Source organism: Bos javanicus, chromosome 2 (genome assembly GCF_032452875.1).
Source record: "Bos javanicus breed banteng chromosome 2, ARS-OSU_banteng_1.0, whole genome shotgun sequence".
In the NCBI taxonomy this organism is placed as follows: Eukaryota; Metazoa; Chordata; class Mammalia; order Artiodactyla; family Bovidae; genus Bos; species Bos javanicus.
This window is the reverse complement of record NC_083869.1, coordinates 58637286-58653685: the sequence shown is the minus strand read 5'-3', so window position 1 is coordinate 58653685 and position 16400 is coordinate 58637286. Positions and strand designations below refer to the sequence as shown.

The window sequence follows — 16400 nt, the reverse complement described above, 5'->3', positions numbered from 1 at the left end:
CAGGCGAGGCTCGGCCGGGGATGTGGAGCGCGACAGGCTGAGAGCCAGTGCCCGGCGCAAACGGCGCCGGTTACATTCAAACCACGGCGGCGGATCCGGCCCGGGCCGGAAGTGCTCGGCGCAGAAGGGAGGGAGGGAGGGACTGCCTCGCGAGCCGCCGCCGCCGCGCGCACGCGCGCTCGCGGGCTAGGGCTGGGGCTGGAGTCGCAACTCGGAAGCCGGGGCCCGGACGGGCCCGGAGTGGGGGGGCTGCGTGGGGGCGGGAGCGGCGGAGGCGGCCGCCCCTGGCGGCGGGTTTGTTTATCCCGGGGAAGAAGTTTAGGAGCGGGAGACAGGGGAGAAGGGCGGACTGGGGAGGAGGGATGCGGCTCGGCGGAGGCGGTCGCCACAGGGACTCGCCGCCATCACCTCAGCCGGAGAGGAGCCGCCGCTGGGACTGCCCGCCGCTACCCCTCACGTCCGGGTAGGTGCCCCTCCCCCGCCGCGGTCCCGGCCACAGCGGTGGTCGCTTGCCCCCCCCTCTTCCCTGGGACTCACCTGCACTGGAACCCAGCGGCCTCCTCCCGCATCTCGGCACCCTCCTCTTCCTCGGCCCAGGACCCCCGCTCCTGAGGTGTGCCTCCCGTCCCCCGGACCTCCCTAACCTCTCGAGTGTCTACTTCCCCTGGGAATCATCCCCTCCCCCATTGACTCCCTGCTTCCTTTTATCAGGATCCCCCCGACCTTCCTCCGCAAGCCTTGCCCCTTTGCCTGGCCCAGTCACCCCCCTTTATAAACTGTAGACCTCCGCGCCCGCCCTTTAATACCTTGTCTCTTTCCCCACCCTGAGTCCTGCCTAGAGCGAGATACTGCCCTCCACCCCCGCGTTCACGTCCATACCTCCTTATCCCAAAAGTATATACACTTGAAAGTATCTCCATTACCCCGTTTCACGATGAATTCTCAGCTCTCCAGCCGGACCTCTCGGTGCCTCCACCCTGGTGGCCCTGCCCTCAATCTCCCTACCCCCAGATATGCATTGCCCTCTCAGAATTCTCTCTCACCAGGGACATCAGACGGACTCTACGGGTCAGGGTCCACGACGTCCTGACTTACCATCTTTCTGCTCCCTCTGCCATCATTTCCCCTCACTTTTGAATCTATGCATTTGTGTAACTGAATTACAGAAAGGCAAGGGGATGGGCAGGATTTTCTCCTTCAAAGCAGTAGGTCGAGTAGAAATAGGATTCACCTTCTGCTTATCCCAACTTTTGGCATCTTTCTCTGTGAATAGTGTCTTTCACAGCCAGACTTCTGAAGCTTCTGGTGCTTTGTATTTAAAAGACTCCTGGGCCTATATTATTTCATTATAATACTCATCTTCCTAGTTTTTCCATAAAACTGATGAACCTCCTGTTTCTTAGACTGGAAATTTAACTAATAAAAAAGTTCATACTTTGAAGCATTACATCTCTCCTGTCATAATGGGGAAGGTGGAATATTTCAAATTATCATCCTACTATTCTTGAGATAAATGGTGTCCAGTGCTTAAGAACTCAGACTCTAACTGAACTGTCAGGATCTAAATCCCTGCCTTTCCATCTACCATATCTGGCCTTGAGCAAGTTATTTAATCTCTCGGTGCCTCATATTCTTACAGCTGTAGAATGTGGATAGGAGTGTACTTCATAAAATGGTGGTGATAATTGCATAACTTAATTCAGGTAAGATACAACAGTGCCTGATAAAAGTTCAATAAGTGTTCTTTATCATCATTTCTTAGCTTGATTTGGCTATTGGTAGGTTAATTTTGAGAGAGGAAGTGGAGGGAAGGAAGGCTGTCTTTTGCTTTTTTTAACAGCTTTTTTGATGTAGGTATGATTCATATTTTGTTTCTGTATAAAGTAGTTCCTTCTGGTGTGAAGAGTATAGTTTTAGCTCCTTATTTTCAGGTAAGTTACCAGGCTATACGTTGTATCATTTTCAAGTTATCTATTTGGAAATTTAAAATTATCTTTGTTTTGGGAGTAACTGAAATTGTGCAGCATATTTATCATAGGGAAAAATGAGGATTTTACTGAGGAAAATTGTAGTACTACAATTAAATACTCAAAACTGATAAGATACTTCATACCTGCTTGTCCTTTATGTTGAATTGCTACTAAGGCTAGAGCTTTGGCTTCATTCTGAAGACATTGCTTTTCTCTTGTTGACGGGTTTTATTCACATGACTGTGTCTTAATGTTCCCCAAGTTTTGCTCTTTAAAATCCTGAGTAATTTTGTCATATTTGCTCGCTTCCTGTGCATTGTTTTCTTGATACTTTTTTCAAGCAACTCACTTCTTTGAAAAGTCCAAATAAGTTCTGTTAACTTAACGTTGTTATAAGTAGTAAAAGTTTGGAATCACAATTTGCTGTCCTAATTACACATAAAAACATGTGCATATGGAACTTTCAAATATTTTGCCTATGTATAGCTTAAAATTTTTTTTTTTTTGTATCACCAATGGAATGTTCTTTAAACTTTGGGTGACACTGCCTCTGCTGCTTATGCTATTCCTTGACCTAGAATAACCTTTGCTCTTTCCCCTGCATATCCAAATTCTACCTATCTTCCACCTCTTACTGTTTCCACATAGTTCCTGCCAACATTGGTTTCTATTTCTTGGCTTTCCTACTGTCTGTATTCTGCATTTTTGGCGTTAAATAATATAGACTCCCCCAGTTCAAGAAAAATGAATCTGGTAGAATCATACTTTTAAAGTTCATAGAAACTTTGAAGGGGTGGAATGGAATTAACAATTAGTAGCTACTTTGTGCTAAGCACTATTCCTTTGGTTTTGAAAAGAACCATTCTTTCCAAAAATATTTAATGAGCACCTACATCATGCAGTCCATGGGGTCGCTAAGAGTCGGACACAACTAGGCAACTTCGCTTTCACTTTTCATCTCATGCATTGGAGAAGGAAATGGCAACCCACTCCAGTGTTCTTGCCAGGAGAATCCCAGGGACGGGGAGCCTGGTAGGCTACCGTCTATGGGGTCACACAGAGTCGGACACAACTGAAGTGACTTAGCATAGCATACATCATGCCAGACTTTGGGGAATACAAAAGAGCAGCCCTTTTCAGCAGGGGTTCCAGTAACTATCAGGCCCTATTGCTCTAAAGCATCCAAAGTATGTAATGAATTAAACTGCTCTTCAATGCACCTAGATTGGTGCTAGCTCTGCCCTATGCTTGAGAAAGAACTGAGGAAATAGTCACTTAACTCAGTTTGTGTAGGGTTTAAGTCCTCTGAGAAAAGTTCTATTAGAGAATAATAATATGGACTTTTTTTTTTTGTAATTTATATCTTAATGTGGCACTGACAGACAATAAGCAAGAAGATAAAATTATCTTCTAAGAGCACTAGTAAAATGTTAAAGATAATGATAATCACTAATACTTCTAAAGCACTGGGCCAGCCATTCTTTCAAATGATTTATATATATTAACTTGTTTAAACCTCAACAATCCCCCTTTGAAGAGCCTTAATTATATTTCCATTTCACAAATAAGGAACCTGAGAATCAGATTACTTCCACAAAATCACACAGCCTAAGTAAGCAGTGGAGCCAGGTCATATGGTTGTAGAGTCTATTATCCTTTGTTGCCTCTCAGATCTTCCAATTCTTCGTTGGTTACTTTAAACAAGATTCTTCACCTTTCTGGAAAAAAAAAATTTATTTTGTAAAAATCTCAGCAGTGGGGTTTACCTGTCTTTTGTAATTAATCCTAGGGGTAGTGGGAAGCCATTGGAGAATGTCAAACAGCTGAATAAGTTGCTTAAATTTTTGCTTTAAAACCATCACTTGGCCGCTCTGTTGAGGACATATTGGAGATAAGCAATAGTAAAAGGAAGGAGACCAGTTAGGCCAGTGCTTCTCAAACTTATCTGCGGTAAAGGATCTGTTTTGTTTTGTTTTACTTTATAGTTTGTGTGGTATTTTGGTAATGTACAATAAAATGGATATTGTGGCAGTGTCTGTCAAATTGCTCTAAAAATTTCTGAGTGCTCTCTGTTGCTGTATTTACCTTGTGTCACACCAGTAACAGAGTTTGTGGATCAGTATGGGTCCACAGATCACACTTTGAGCAGAACTGAATTCAGCTATTTTTGTAATTTAAGCAAAAGGTAATGAAATCTTGGTCCAGACTTGGCAGTGATAAAGTAGCTGAATTCGACAAATATTTGAGAAGTAAAGTTAATAGAATTAGGTGGTGGATTCGATTTGGAGGTCTAAGGAGAGGAGAAGGCTGATTTCCAGGGTTGGTGGTTCTTGTGCCTAATACAGGGGAATACTGGGGAGAGGAGAGCAGTTTTGTGTTAGTTTCTGGTAATAGAGGACATGCTGATTGTAGTTCAGTGGGGAATAATCAGTATATAGCTGTTAATGGATGTCTTAATGGGGAAGGTGGGGAATGAGATTGCCTAAGCAGAAAGTACATAGAGAAGATAAAGGAATGTGGCCCCCTACGACTCTTCAGTATTTAACATTGAGAAGAAGAAATGGAGCAAAGGGGACAGAGAAGATATAGCCAGAGGTTGAAGGAGATTTTCCTTAGCAACACTGAAGCCAAGGCAATAGACTAAAAAAGGAGGGTGTGGCTAATCTATGTTGATTGAAGCTGAGAAATCAATTAAGTTGGAAATTAGAACACAGGGCTTCCCTGGTGGCTCAGTGGTAGAGAATCCACCTACCAATATGGGAGATGTAGGTTTGATCTGTGGGTCAGGAAGATCCCCTGGAGAAGGAAATGGTTAACCCACTTCAGTATGCTTGCCTGGGAAATCCTATGGACACAGGAGCCTGGTGGGCTGCAGTTCATGGGGTCACAAAAGAGTGAGACGTGACCTAATGACTTAAACAACAACAAAGAGTACACATTGTATTTTATGGGCAAAACATTTTATGTCTTGGTTGCCTGTCCGTCCATAAACTATTTGATTATGAATTTTGTTTTTTGTTTTTTGAATTTTGTTCATTTAACTGTCTGCCAAAGCAACAGTTACAGATTTAGGGTAAAATGTTATCTATAACATGAGCCATGTCTTCCTTCCTGAGCTCAGAGCCATGTTTCTGTTTATCACTATCTGGGTGTTCTATAAGCATCTCAAACTCATTCATTCATTCATTTAGAATATATTCAAATAGAATATAGTTTTTAAGTACTATTTATCAAGCATTAACTATTATTAGAGTTTTCGAAATTCACTTAGACCTCAGAGTCTAGGGGCAATGGACAGTTAAATGTTGTGTAGTGTGATTAGTGCTATCATAGCAGTTTATTCAGGTTGCCTTGTAAGCAGAGAGAAGGTGCCTTAGGGAAAGCTTTCAAAAGAAAGTAGACCATTGGGCAGTACATTTTGGAAGGACAAATGGAGGGATGGAAAGGGCAATGCAGGGGTAGAGGAGTTTATTTTGAAAGCTTGCAAAGGCAAGGGATTGTGGCTGTCACGTATGGGTGGTAGATGAGAGAGTTTGGCCATACCATCCAGAAGTTTGTTTCTTGAACTTGACATCTTTCTGTTTGCTGTTTTGATTAATATCATCACTACCTATTTAGCCACCAAGCACGGAGATAGCTTCTGAATACCTTCAAAACATAAGGATTTTCTTTGCTTTGTCCTAGGTGGTGTTTTGTTTTTGCTGGTTAGCTTTATATTTTATAACCTATATTTATAGGATCATTAAGTAACTGATAGTATAACTTGAATATTTTGGTTATATTTTAATGGTTTTCTTTTTTTGGATGGGAGAAATTTTATACATACAACTTTTTCTCAAATTTAGAGAATTAAAATTAAGGCCTTGGTAAGGATTGCTAGGAGTTTACTCCTATCCATCAGATATATGGTCAGTGATCATACTTTGGGTCTCAGTGGAATAATAGCAATCCCCTGATACCGTAAATGCTATTTTAGATAGTCTAAATGGTTACATCATAGTAGAACACAGTTTATTTTCAGGGATTCCTTCACAAAGAATGTTGTAATTGGCAAAACCTTAGTTGACAAGAAACAAGTGTATTAGAAAGAGAAATTATGTTAAGATGGGCTTTGTTGTTGTTCAGTCACTAAGTTGAGTCCGACTCTTTGATTTCAGTTCACTCAGTCGTATCTGACTCAACCCCAGGGACTGCAGCACACCAGGCCTCCCTGTCCCTCACCAATTCCCAGAGTTTACTCAAACTCATGTCCATTGAATAGGTGATGCCATCCAACCATCTTATCCTCTGTCGTCCTCTTCTCCTGCCTTCAATCTTTCCCAGCATCAGGGTCTTTGCAAGTGTGTCAGTTCTTCACATCAGGTGGCCAAAGTATTGAAATACTGACTCTTTGCAACCCCATGAACTGCAGCATACAAGGCTCCTCTGTCCTCCACTATCTCCCAGAGTTTGCTCAAGTTCATGCCTGTTACATCAACCATCTCATCCTCTGCCGTCCTCTTCTCCTTTTGCCAGCATCAGGGAGCTCTTTTCCAGTGAATATTCAGGATTGGTTTCCTTTAGGATTGACTGGTTTGATCTCCTTGCAGTCCAAGGGACTCGAAAGCGTCTTCTCCAGCAACACAGTTCGAAAGCATCAATTCTTCGACACTCAGCCTTCTTTATGGTTTACCAACACAGTAAATAAAGGTTCTAGAAGACATCTGTTTTAAAAAAAACAGGATGGTCTCTATCAAAAATTTTGCTTCTGATAACCTTTCTTAAGTTTTTGTAGAAACATCATTAGATTATTCTAATCTGCTAAGGCAGTCTTCCTTCCATTTTATATTAAGAAAATTGTAACTTAAAAAAAAGTGCTTTTATTAGTTCCTCCTGTCTTGCTCCTCTTCTCCCTGGCTTTTAGTTTTTTAAATCTTAATAAATTCTTGTACGACAACTATATATTTTTTGTATATTATGGTTCTTACAGGTACACTTTCCCAAGTCTTTTATTTATATATACATATGTAGAACTCTTCAGATATTCTTCAGACTTACCTACATGTTCTAAATGAGGACAGGATAATTATTAGCATTAAATTCTGAATTATATAACTATGTGAAATAGAACTTTACATACATAAAAAATAGTTTTTTAAAAATTTGATCTACAGATATAAAATAGCATTGCCTCAAACTATGGCTGGGATAGGTTGTTTATACACTTAAAGCATAAGTAATATAGGAATAAAAATAATTAAGAATAACGGATACAAAAGAAGAGAGGTTTCACTCTGCTATTAGGTGATGCAGTATCTCAGAGGTTGTAGTGTAACTGAAAAGTAGTATGAGGCTTTTAAAATATTATTTGAAATTTAATACACCATTAAAGAAGATACCATTGTTTCCTGTCTGGGTATATTTACAGAACAAATTTTCAGTTTTGTGAAAGTTCATTTCCCTCCTGCCCTATCAAAATTAAGTGATTTTTAAGGTAAAGTGTACAGTTGGGTTTTTTTTTAATTGAATTTTTTAGTTGTAATCTGGATGCAGTTTTGGTGTTTTAGTGGGAAATTACCCTGAAAGGTAGCTTTAACCACTAAGACAAAAGCAGACAAAGAAAAAATTGAACATTATTCATCCTGAAATTATCAAGGCAAATCTTGAGAGGAATATTTAAATAAATTGAATTTTTAAAAAACATTTGTTTATGGACTACACTAGTTCTTTTTTGCTGTGTGTGGGCTTTCTCTAGTTAAAGCAAGTGGAGCTACTCTTGGTTGCAGTGTGTGGGCTTCTCATTGGTGGCTTTTCTTGGTGTGGAGCACAGGCCCTAGGCACACGGGCTTCGCTCGTTGGCAGCACATGGACTCAATAATTTCAGCTTTCCGGCTCGAGAGTTGGGGGCTCAGTAGTTATGGTGCAGGGGCTTAATTGCTCCGCAGCTTGTGGAATCCTCCCAGATCAGGGATCAAACCCATTTCCCTTGTTTTGGCAGGCAGATTCCTATGCACTGTACCACCAGGGAAGTCCTGAATGAATTGAACTTTATTTAAATTTTTTTTGGTGGCCACTCTTAGGATCAGTTTAAACCTTTGTTAAGCAGTTAGCTATGCAATATGGCCATTAAGTTTAACATGTCCAGTTTTGTTAGAGTAGTTCAAGTAGGGCATGGGCATGCACTGAGCATATTTGATCAGTTCTGGTTGCATTCAAAGTATATTTTTTAAAAAACTGAAGAAACTTAGGTGAGCATTTTTATCAGTGGCGTTTGAGAACTGGCTTGAATCAAGTGGTACTGGTGAGGTATCTTGATTTATGCTTTCCTGTTGATTTTATTTTCTCAGGTATCTCATTTTGGCTGTTATTTTGGCTGCCAGCTTTTTTCCCACCCAAAATTCTTTATTTCTTCATCAAATTGTATAATGAAACTAGTTATTTTTCCCTAGCAGTATATAACCAGGTTAGTTCAATGTGGGCCTGAGAAAGTGACAACTTACTCCAGTGGAATTTACCTTACGTTTACCTGGAATTTTGTCATAGGTCATTTTGGGGAAGAAATACCCTTTTTAAAGCCCCTGTACCAGACCTGTGAGGTAATTTAGATATTTTGTCTTACTTACTTAGCACTAACCCATGAGGGCCACAGCTTTTGAAGTGTACTTGCCAGCAGTTACCAGATGCACTGTTGTTGTATGTGTGCCAGAGAGAGAGCACTGTCAGTTGCAGGTGTAAAATGCCATCAGTTTCAGACATACTAAAATATATGTATATAAAAAGATGGGTATCTTAGAATTTGTGAAATGTGCCATTAGTGCTGTTTCACTTTGTGGTTATCACCCAAGATCATCAACATAACTAGCCTCCCAACATCAAGTGAAGTCAGGATAAATTTAGTTTTACTTTACCTCAGAGATCTCTAGGCAGTATAGCATAGAAGTTAAGAGTGCATCCAGTCTGCTTTTTAATAGCTATCTGACTTTAGGTAGGTTACTTAGCGTCTCTGCCTCAGTGTTCTTATCTGTAAAATGGAAAGGATCACCGTACCTACCTTGTAAGAGTTGTTATAAGAACCAAATGAGTTTTATTTACATTTAGAGTAATGCTTTCCACATAAATCACTTTGTGTAAATGTTGGTTAATTAAAAACAGTTAAATAAGATTCTTATTCTTAATCTAAGAATAAGGAGATGCTTAAAAGGAAGGGGGAAAGGATCTAATAGTTCATTATTATTTTGTGCATACAACAGAGATTAAAAGTATTTTACTAATTTGTCTTTGAAAGTCTAATGTATTCGTAAGATTGCAGTCTTGACGATTTTGATACTTAAATTCATAAAAATAATACCACTGTATAAGGATTCAGTGAAATCCGCTTTCCTTTCTGTTATGACATATTTAATCAGAATATTGATGTGCTGTGACAGATGTCTTAAATATAACCTGTTATATACTTGTGATTCCTGTCAACCTCATAAGGAATTCATTCAGAAATGTTTTTTAAGAGTTTCAATATTAAAGAACTGTATTTAAGACATCTGGCTTCTGCACTGTGAAATATATGGAGGAAAAGTTTTTATTTTTATATATGAGGCAGTTTTTATTTTAGAAGTTTTAATATGTACGTGATTTTGTTGCTTCACTTTTTTTTTTTTTTGGCCGTACCAGGTGGCATGTGGGATCCTACTTCCCCGACCAGGGATCAAACCCGTGCTCCCGCCCCCCCAGCATTGGAAGCACAGTTTTAACCTCTGTACTGTCAGAGAAGTTCCTATTGCTTCATATTTTTTTTAGGTTTATTTCTTTCTTTTTGGCTGCACTGGGTCTTCCTTCTTGAGCCAGGGCTCGCTCTAGTTGAGGGGGCTACACTCTGTTTGCAGTGTATGGGCTTCTCACTGCAGTGGCTTTTCTTGTTGGGGAGCATAGGCTCTAGGTGCACAGGATTCAGTGGTTGCAGCACGTGGGCTTAGTTGCTCTGTGGCATATGGGATCTTCCTGGACCTGGGCTTAGTTGCTCTGTGGCGTATGGGATCTTCCTGGACCTGGGCTTAGTTGCTCTGTGCCATATGGGATCTTCCTGGACCAGGGATCAAATTCGTGTCCTGTGCATTGGCAGGTGGGCTCTCAGCCACTGGACCACCGGAGAAGTTCCTTGTTGCTTCATTTGAGATTTAAAGTCTTGTCATTTACCCTGATGTAAAAATAAGCCCTTCCTTTGAGCTTCTTGGTATTTCCCCTTTTCCCACATTTGCCTTGTTTTTATTTCTTTTTGTTTTACACTCACATCATTCATTTATTCCATAAATTGACCAACTGTTAAATGCTGGATTCTGTATTTCAGTAATAAATTGGAAATAGCCCTTGACCTGGAAGACTCACTATTTGGGATTTATTACTACTGTTTAGTCATTCAGTGCATAGGCACAGTACTGAAGACTTGATATATCCACTCTTCTTGTTTCAATCCTCATAACTACCCTGCTAGGATAGGTCATTACTTTTCAAATGTTTCCATTAAATAAATGGCAGAGAAGAGTGCCATTTTAGGTGGTGAAGATCTAAGTGTGGACAAGGTAATGTGGAGAGGGAGAGCTTTGGTGTTAAAATTCTTTTCAGATTAGTGTCTTGTCCTAAAAATGATTTGACTGTTGCATTCTGTTACCCTAATATAGCCTTCTTTGTTTTAATGTAGAAATGGTTTAGATTAGCATGAGGGAGGATTTTTTTTTTTCAAGTGTTCTATCCCAGTTTTGGCATGGAGGAGACGTGGCACTGGGAATCAGATTGTGTTATAAATGTTTAGCCATCAAAGTTGCTTATTTATTATATATTGATTTGCTTTTCCAATTTTAGGTAGACTTTTATTGGAATGTAACATACGTTCATGGACATGCATGTAACATCATACAGCAACAACACCCTTGTGTATGGCTTCTTAAATCAATTTTTATGTGATCCATTGGTATAGTGTGGTAGCTTCTTCATTCTCTTTCTATTGTATTCCATCCTGTTGTATGACTGTGTATATATAAATACTGTAATTTATCCCTTCTACTGTTGATGAACATCTTGGTGGTTTCCAGTTTTGAGTCACAATGCCTAATGTCCCTATATTCTTGTACATATCTTTTGCTGCACATGTGCACATAATTGCTGTAGTAGAATTTTTGGATCATATGTGCTTTTGTTCCATTTCAGTTTATATTACCCAGTGTTTCCAAAGTGTCTTTTCAATAGTGAATGAGGGTTCTATTTGTCCCACATACTCTGCAACATTTGCTTGATATTGTTTGATTTATTTAGCTGTTCTGGTGGGTATAAAGTGGTATGGCTAGTTTTTCAAAATATACGTGATTCCTTTCTTCAGGCATACTCACATACCCATCCCGTGTGCACACCAAAGGAAAATAGAGACTTGTATAAAACTCATCAAATGATTCTGGTTGCCTTGTCAGTTGGTAAGATGCAGAGTATAAAACAATTCTAAGTATGATTTAAGGAAAATAATGCTGTCATGAAAATTGCAGCTTCACTATATAGTCTACTGACTTTCTGATAAATGGTGCATTTCTGCCTAGCTGTTGCTAAACATGGGAAAGGTTTTAGGATTTTGCAAGCTGGCAAAAAGTTCTGTAGGCCCTTTTATTGAGTTAGTCTGTAGGATTGCCCCAAAGCTCTAATTATGCAATGCTGAAATGCACTTGCTCTTGACTGTCTACCCAGATTGTAGGTTGTGTTCATTCATTTTGTGAGGTTTTGCTGCCCCTTAAATAAAGGAAGTGCTGTCTACACAGCCAAGCTTACTCAATTTTCAGAACTTGAAAGTTGAGCAAATTTTACCAAATGCTCACAGCTTGCTATGTTGTTTTAGACTTAATTTTCTGTTATATGTGAAATCTTTCTTGTGTCACAGAAGACAGTATTGCTACTAGTATTTTTTTTTTTTTAATTATCAGATTGTATAGCAAATACCAAGGATGTGACAAATATTTTTACTTGTGTATCTTTTTGAGGCTTAGGATGTGGTAAGTCTCTTCTCATGCCCCAGTGAATATAGATCATGTTAGAATCATATGTAGGGAAGCACCATTCCTGTATCTTTCAGAAACCATAATTAGTTGTTGATTTCTTCCGTTAAAACACTCATAGAGATTCATAACTGCAGATGAACTCATAGTTTTCCCTTTTTAACATTGTCTTAGGCATTTGTAGAGCTAGTATTTTAATATCTGATCTTATTTTTTAACTGCTACAAAGTAGTGTTCCTGGGTAGTGCAGCTCTTTGATTAATACTGGTGCTCTACATATTCTTGACTAGCTACTGATTTGCTAGTCATAAGAATCTTGAAATTATTAGCTTATCATGAGAAGAGCTGAGATGGCATTCATGTAGTTAAAGTGATCTCTTGAGGTATAAGAACATCTATTTTGCAAAGCTTTTCCTTGAGAGGTCAGGGCTGGTGGGTAGATGGCAATAGCCTCCTTTTATATACTCTAGGTTGACCATGTGTTACATCATTTCAAAAACACTGAATTAAAACCCAGGGTCTCTTAACACAGTGTTCTTCATGGATCAGCTTCATTTCTTTCTCTTTCAACTTCTTTCTCTTTGTCTGCCCCCTTCCCCCCTTTTTTTTTTCATCTTTTTTTCCCTCTGTAAACTAAGCAGCTATACGAAATGTTTTCCTTTAAGGAGGATTAAGCCATTTTAATGGTTATAGACATGCAGGGTATAAAGATATAGACAATTTCTTTCCCCTAGATTTTATAATTTAAGAGTTCCTAAAAGTTGTAGTTCCTCATATCTTTCTCAAAGATGATGATTTTTCCTAATTTTGTCTAGGTTAGTACTAGTTTATGTCTTCTGTCCCAGCATCTTGTCTGACTTAACATTTGTAATGTCTAATTTTTAATGAAATATTGTTAACAACTGCTTTAAAATAAGCCTTAGTAGTTTGGTAGAATTTTTATTTCTAGCTGCTGCCATGGTGTGGTCTAGTGATAGGTAAGAGACATGTGTAATAGTGAGGTCTGTCTTAACAGGTGGTAAAATTTTAAGTACTCCTCTCTTTCCCGAACCCATCTCAGATACATTATAACCAGTGACAGTATCAGGGTGGGGCTCTCCATGATTAGAAGTGGGCTTGGACATTAATGATAAGGAGCAATTAACTCCTCTTGGTCTCAGGTGATGGTAGAGACTTGATGCCTCTGCCTTCATCTCTTTGGGCACCAGCCTGTTGTTCCATGTTCATGCAGCTTACAAGATTCGTGAAATTAGAATGATGGCAGCAAGTGGTATCAGTGGAAAATTGTAGGTTATATAAGCTGAAATTGTGATTGAGTGGTCCTGGAATAGAATGGGTAAGCAGCATTTTTTAGTAGAGCTTTGTGTGGTGGTGGAAGGGTTCAATGATCCCCACATTCCATTATTGGTAGCCTTTGGTCACTTGCATCTATTGAGCACTGAAAATGAGTCTAGTACAACTGAGGAGCTGAATTTCTAGTTTAAATATTTTGTTATTTGGTAAGACTTTTTTATTAGCAGTTCTACTTGATCTGCTTTAGCTAGGTATTTGCCTCCCTGACCTTATCTATGTTTCTTCACTGCCTGGCTGATTTAGGTTCTTAATGAATGTTTGCTCACTAAATGCTAGATGAACGTGAAATTGTTCCAGTGTCCTGGAATTCTAGAACAAAGAACATTGCTTCAGTTCAGTTCAGTCTGTTCAGTCGCTCAGTCGTGTCTGACTCTTTGTGACCCCATGAATTGCAGCACGCTAGGCCTCCCTGTCCATCACCAACTCCTGGAGTTCATTCAAACTCACGTCCATCGAGTCGGTGATGTTATCCAGCCGTCTTATCCTCTGTCATCCCCTTCTCCTCCTGCCCCCAATCCCTCCCAGCATCAGAGTCTTTTCCAATGAGTCAGCACTTCGCCTGAGGTGGCCAAAGTACTGGAGTTTCAGCTTTAGCATCATTCCTTCCAAAGAACACCCAGGACTGATCTCCTTAGACACTTTTTAAAAAGTGACTTGAAAACTAATAAAAGTAAACTACTGTGTTTTGTTTTTGGCCATGCCACTTGGTTTACAAAATTTTAGTTCTCCCACTAGGAATTGAGCCCTGGCCATCAGCAGTGAAAGCACGAGTCTTAACCACTGGTTCACCAGGCAGTTGCCATGTTTTTTACTGTAATTAAATGAGAAGAAGAAGAACTTTGAAGAAAAATGACTTATGATTTTTAAAAAATAATACCTTGTGGAGGCTAAAGCTTTAATCAAATGTTTATTCATATTTTCCTAAAATAAAAGAGATGAGGGGAAGAGTAGGAAAAAGGAGAGGGAAGGGAGGAAATACAGCTTTTATTATGGATGAATGTTTTAGGACTCAGATAAATCTGAACAATGCCTAGGGTTAATGTAAGTGGATCAAGAATTGGCAACTAACTGTGCAGAAACTACTGTAAGTATTTTATGGACCTTATCTCTTAACACTCATTATATTCTTTCTGAATGAAAAATTATTCCCTTTCTGAGGATGAGAAAGGTAAGGGCCAGAATGAGAAAGTAACTTGTTCAAGAGTTATAAAATCTAAAAAAGTTTTTTTTTTTTTAATTTGCATTATGTCATGTACAGATCTTTTCCTGTGTGTCCATTTTGATGAGTTTTGACAGGTATATTCACCTATGTAACAACAGCCCAATCAAGATATAGGATCATTTCCATTACTCCAGAAAGTTCTCTTGAAGATTATGCAATTTTTAAGAGACACTTTGGGCATCATTTTATCTTTGTACAGCTACACCTCCATGTTACTTGCGTTAAAAGGGAGGTGGAAGCTGTTAGAGATAAGCAGTGTGAGAGCAGCAGCATTCATAGCTCAGTAATAGCTGATGAAGAGCCAAATGATAAAGGTTAAAAAAGCAAAAACAACCTCAAAAACATATTAAGGCAAATTTAACTGTTCTTCATAATTCATGAGATTATTACTATTTTGTAAACTAGTTCTATTTTTGAATTTTATATGAGTACTCATACACATTGAACCAATTTATTGAGTGCTTTCTGTGTACCAGGCACTATATTAGGTGTTGTCTATACAGTCTCATTCAATATAGCAGTCATTTGAGATATTACCATTTATTATTCCCAATTTACAAACAAGAAAAATGAGACCCAGAGAACTTACACAGCTGCAGGATTTTTACCCAAGTCTAAAATCAGAAACCAAATTCTTAACCCTGATGGTGTTCTATTATTCTATAATACTAAATGCTACCTGGTACTTTGATTTTTAGGAGGCAACAAATGATATGCTGTCTAGTAAATATGTAATACTTTTCCAGTCAGTTCAGTCGCTCAGTCGTATCCAGCTCTTTGCGACCCCATGAATCGCAGCACGCCAGGCCTCTCTGTCCATCACCAACTCCCAGAGTTCACTCAAATTCACATCCATCGACTCGGTGATGCCATCCAGCCATCTCATCCTCTGTTGTCCCCTTCCCCTCCTGCCCCCAATCCCTCCCAGCATCAGAGTCTTTCCCAGTGAGTCAACTCTTCGCATGAGGTGGCCAAAGTACTGGAGCTTCAGCTTTAGCATCATTCCCTCCAAAGAACACCCAGGGCTGATCTCCTTCAGAATGGACTGGTTGGATCTCCTTGCAGTCCAAGGGACTCTCAAGAGTCTTGTCCAACACCACAGTTCAGAAGCATCAATTCTTCAGCGCTCAGCTTTCTTCACAGTCCAACTCTCACATCCACATGTGACCACTGGAAAAACCATAGCCTTGACTAGACGGACCTTTGTTGGCAAAGTAATGTCTTTGCTTTTCATTATGCTATCTAGGTTGGTCATAACTTTTCTTCCAAGGAGCAAGCGTCTTTTAATTTCATGGCTGCAGTCACCATCTGCAGTGATTTTGGAGCCCAGAAAAAATAAAGTCTGACACTGTTTCCACTGTTTCCCCATCTATTTGCCATGAAGTGATGGGACTAGATACCATGATCTTTGTTTTCTGAATGTTGAGCTTTAAGCCAACTTTTTCACTCTCCTCTTTCACTTTCATCAAGAGGCTTTTTAGTTCCTCTTCACTTTCTGCCATAAGGGTGGTGTCATCTGCATATCTGAGGTTATTGATATTTCTCCCGGCAATCTTGATTCCAGCTTGTGCTTCTTCCAGCCCAGCGTTTCTCATGATGTACTCTGCGTAGAAGTTAAATAAGCAGGGTGACAATATACAGCCTTGACGTACTCCTTTTCCTATTTGGAACCAGTCTGTTGTTCCATGTCCAGTTCTAACTGTTGCTTCCTGACCTGCATATAGTTGACTTCAAATCTAGTCAGTATGTCTTTGCTTAGTATATGCCATCTTATACAATAGGCAGTAGTTATGTAAAGTTGAAAATAGAATCATCTCAAGGAGTTCTTCCTGTTTGATGAATTGAAAA

General features: G+C 39.5%; 1 protein-coding gene and 1 long non-coding RNA gene across 9 annotated transcripts in view; one reads left to right on the top strand and one right to left on the bottom strand.

Annotated features, from left to right (window-relative positions):
- Window positions 1-1907, bottom strand: part of LOC133260520 (uncharacterized) — a 133956-nt gene extending 132049 nt beyond the window's left edge. The window contains exon 1 of one of the 2 annotated variants that reach the window (XR_009740846.1): window positions 538-1907. This is a non-coding gene — a long non-coding RNA (uncharacterized LOC133260520). Of the gene's footprint in view, window positions 111-537 lie in introns of those variants that run through there. The other variant, XR_009740843.1, reaches the window with a different exon arrangement.
- The window catches only part of SPOPL (speckle type BTB/POZ protein like), a 53051-nt gene continuing 36834 nt past the window's right edge, over window positions 184-16400 (top strand). For 5 of the 7 annotated variants that reach the window (XR_009740838.1, XM_061438942.1, XM_061438924.1 and 2 more), the window contains exon 1: window positions 187-463. The gene's annotated coding sequence lies outside the window, so the exon portion shown is untranslated. Of the gene's footprint in view, window positions 464-16400 lie in introns of all 7 variants that reach the window. The other 2 variants (XM_061438952.1, XM_061438913.1) reach the window with 2 other exon arrangements.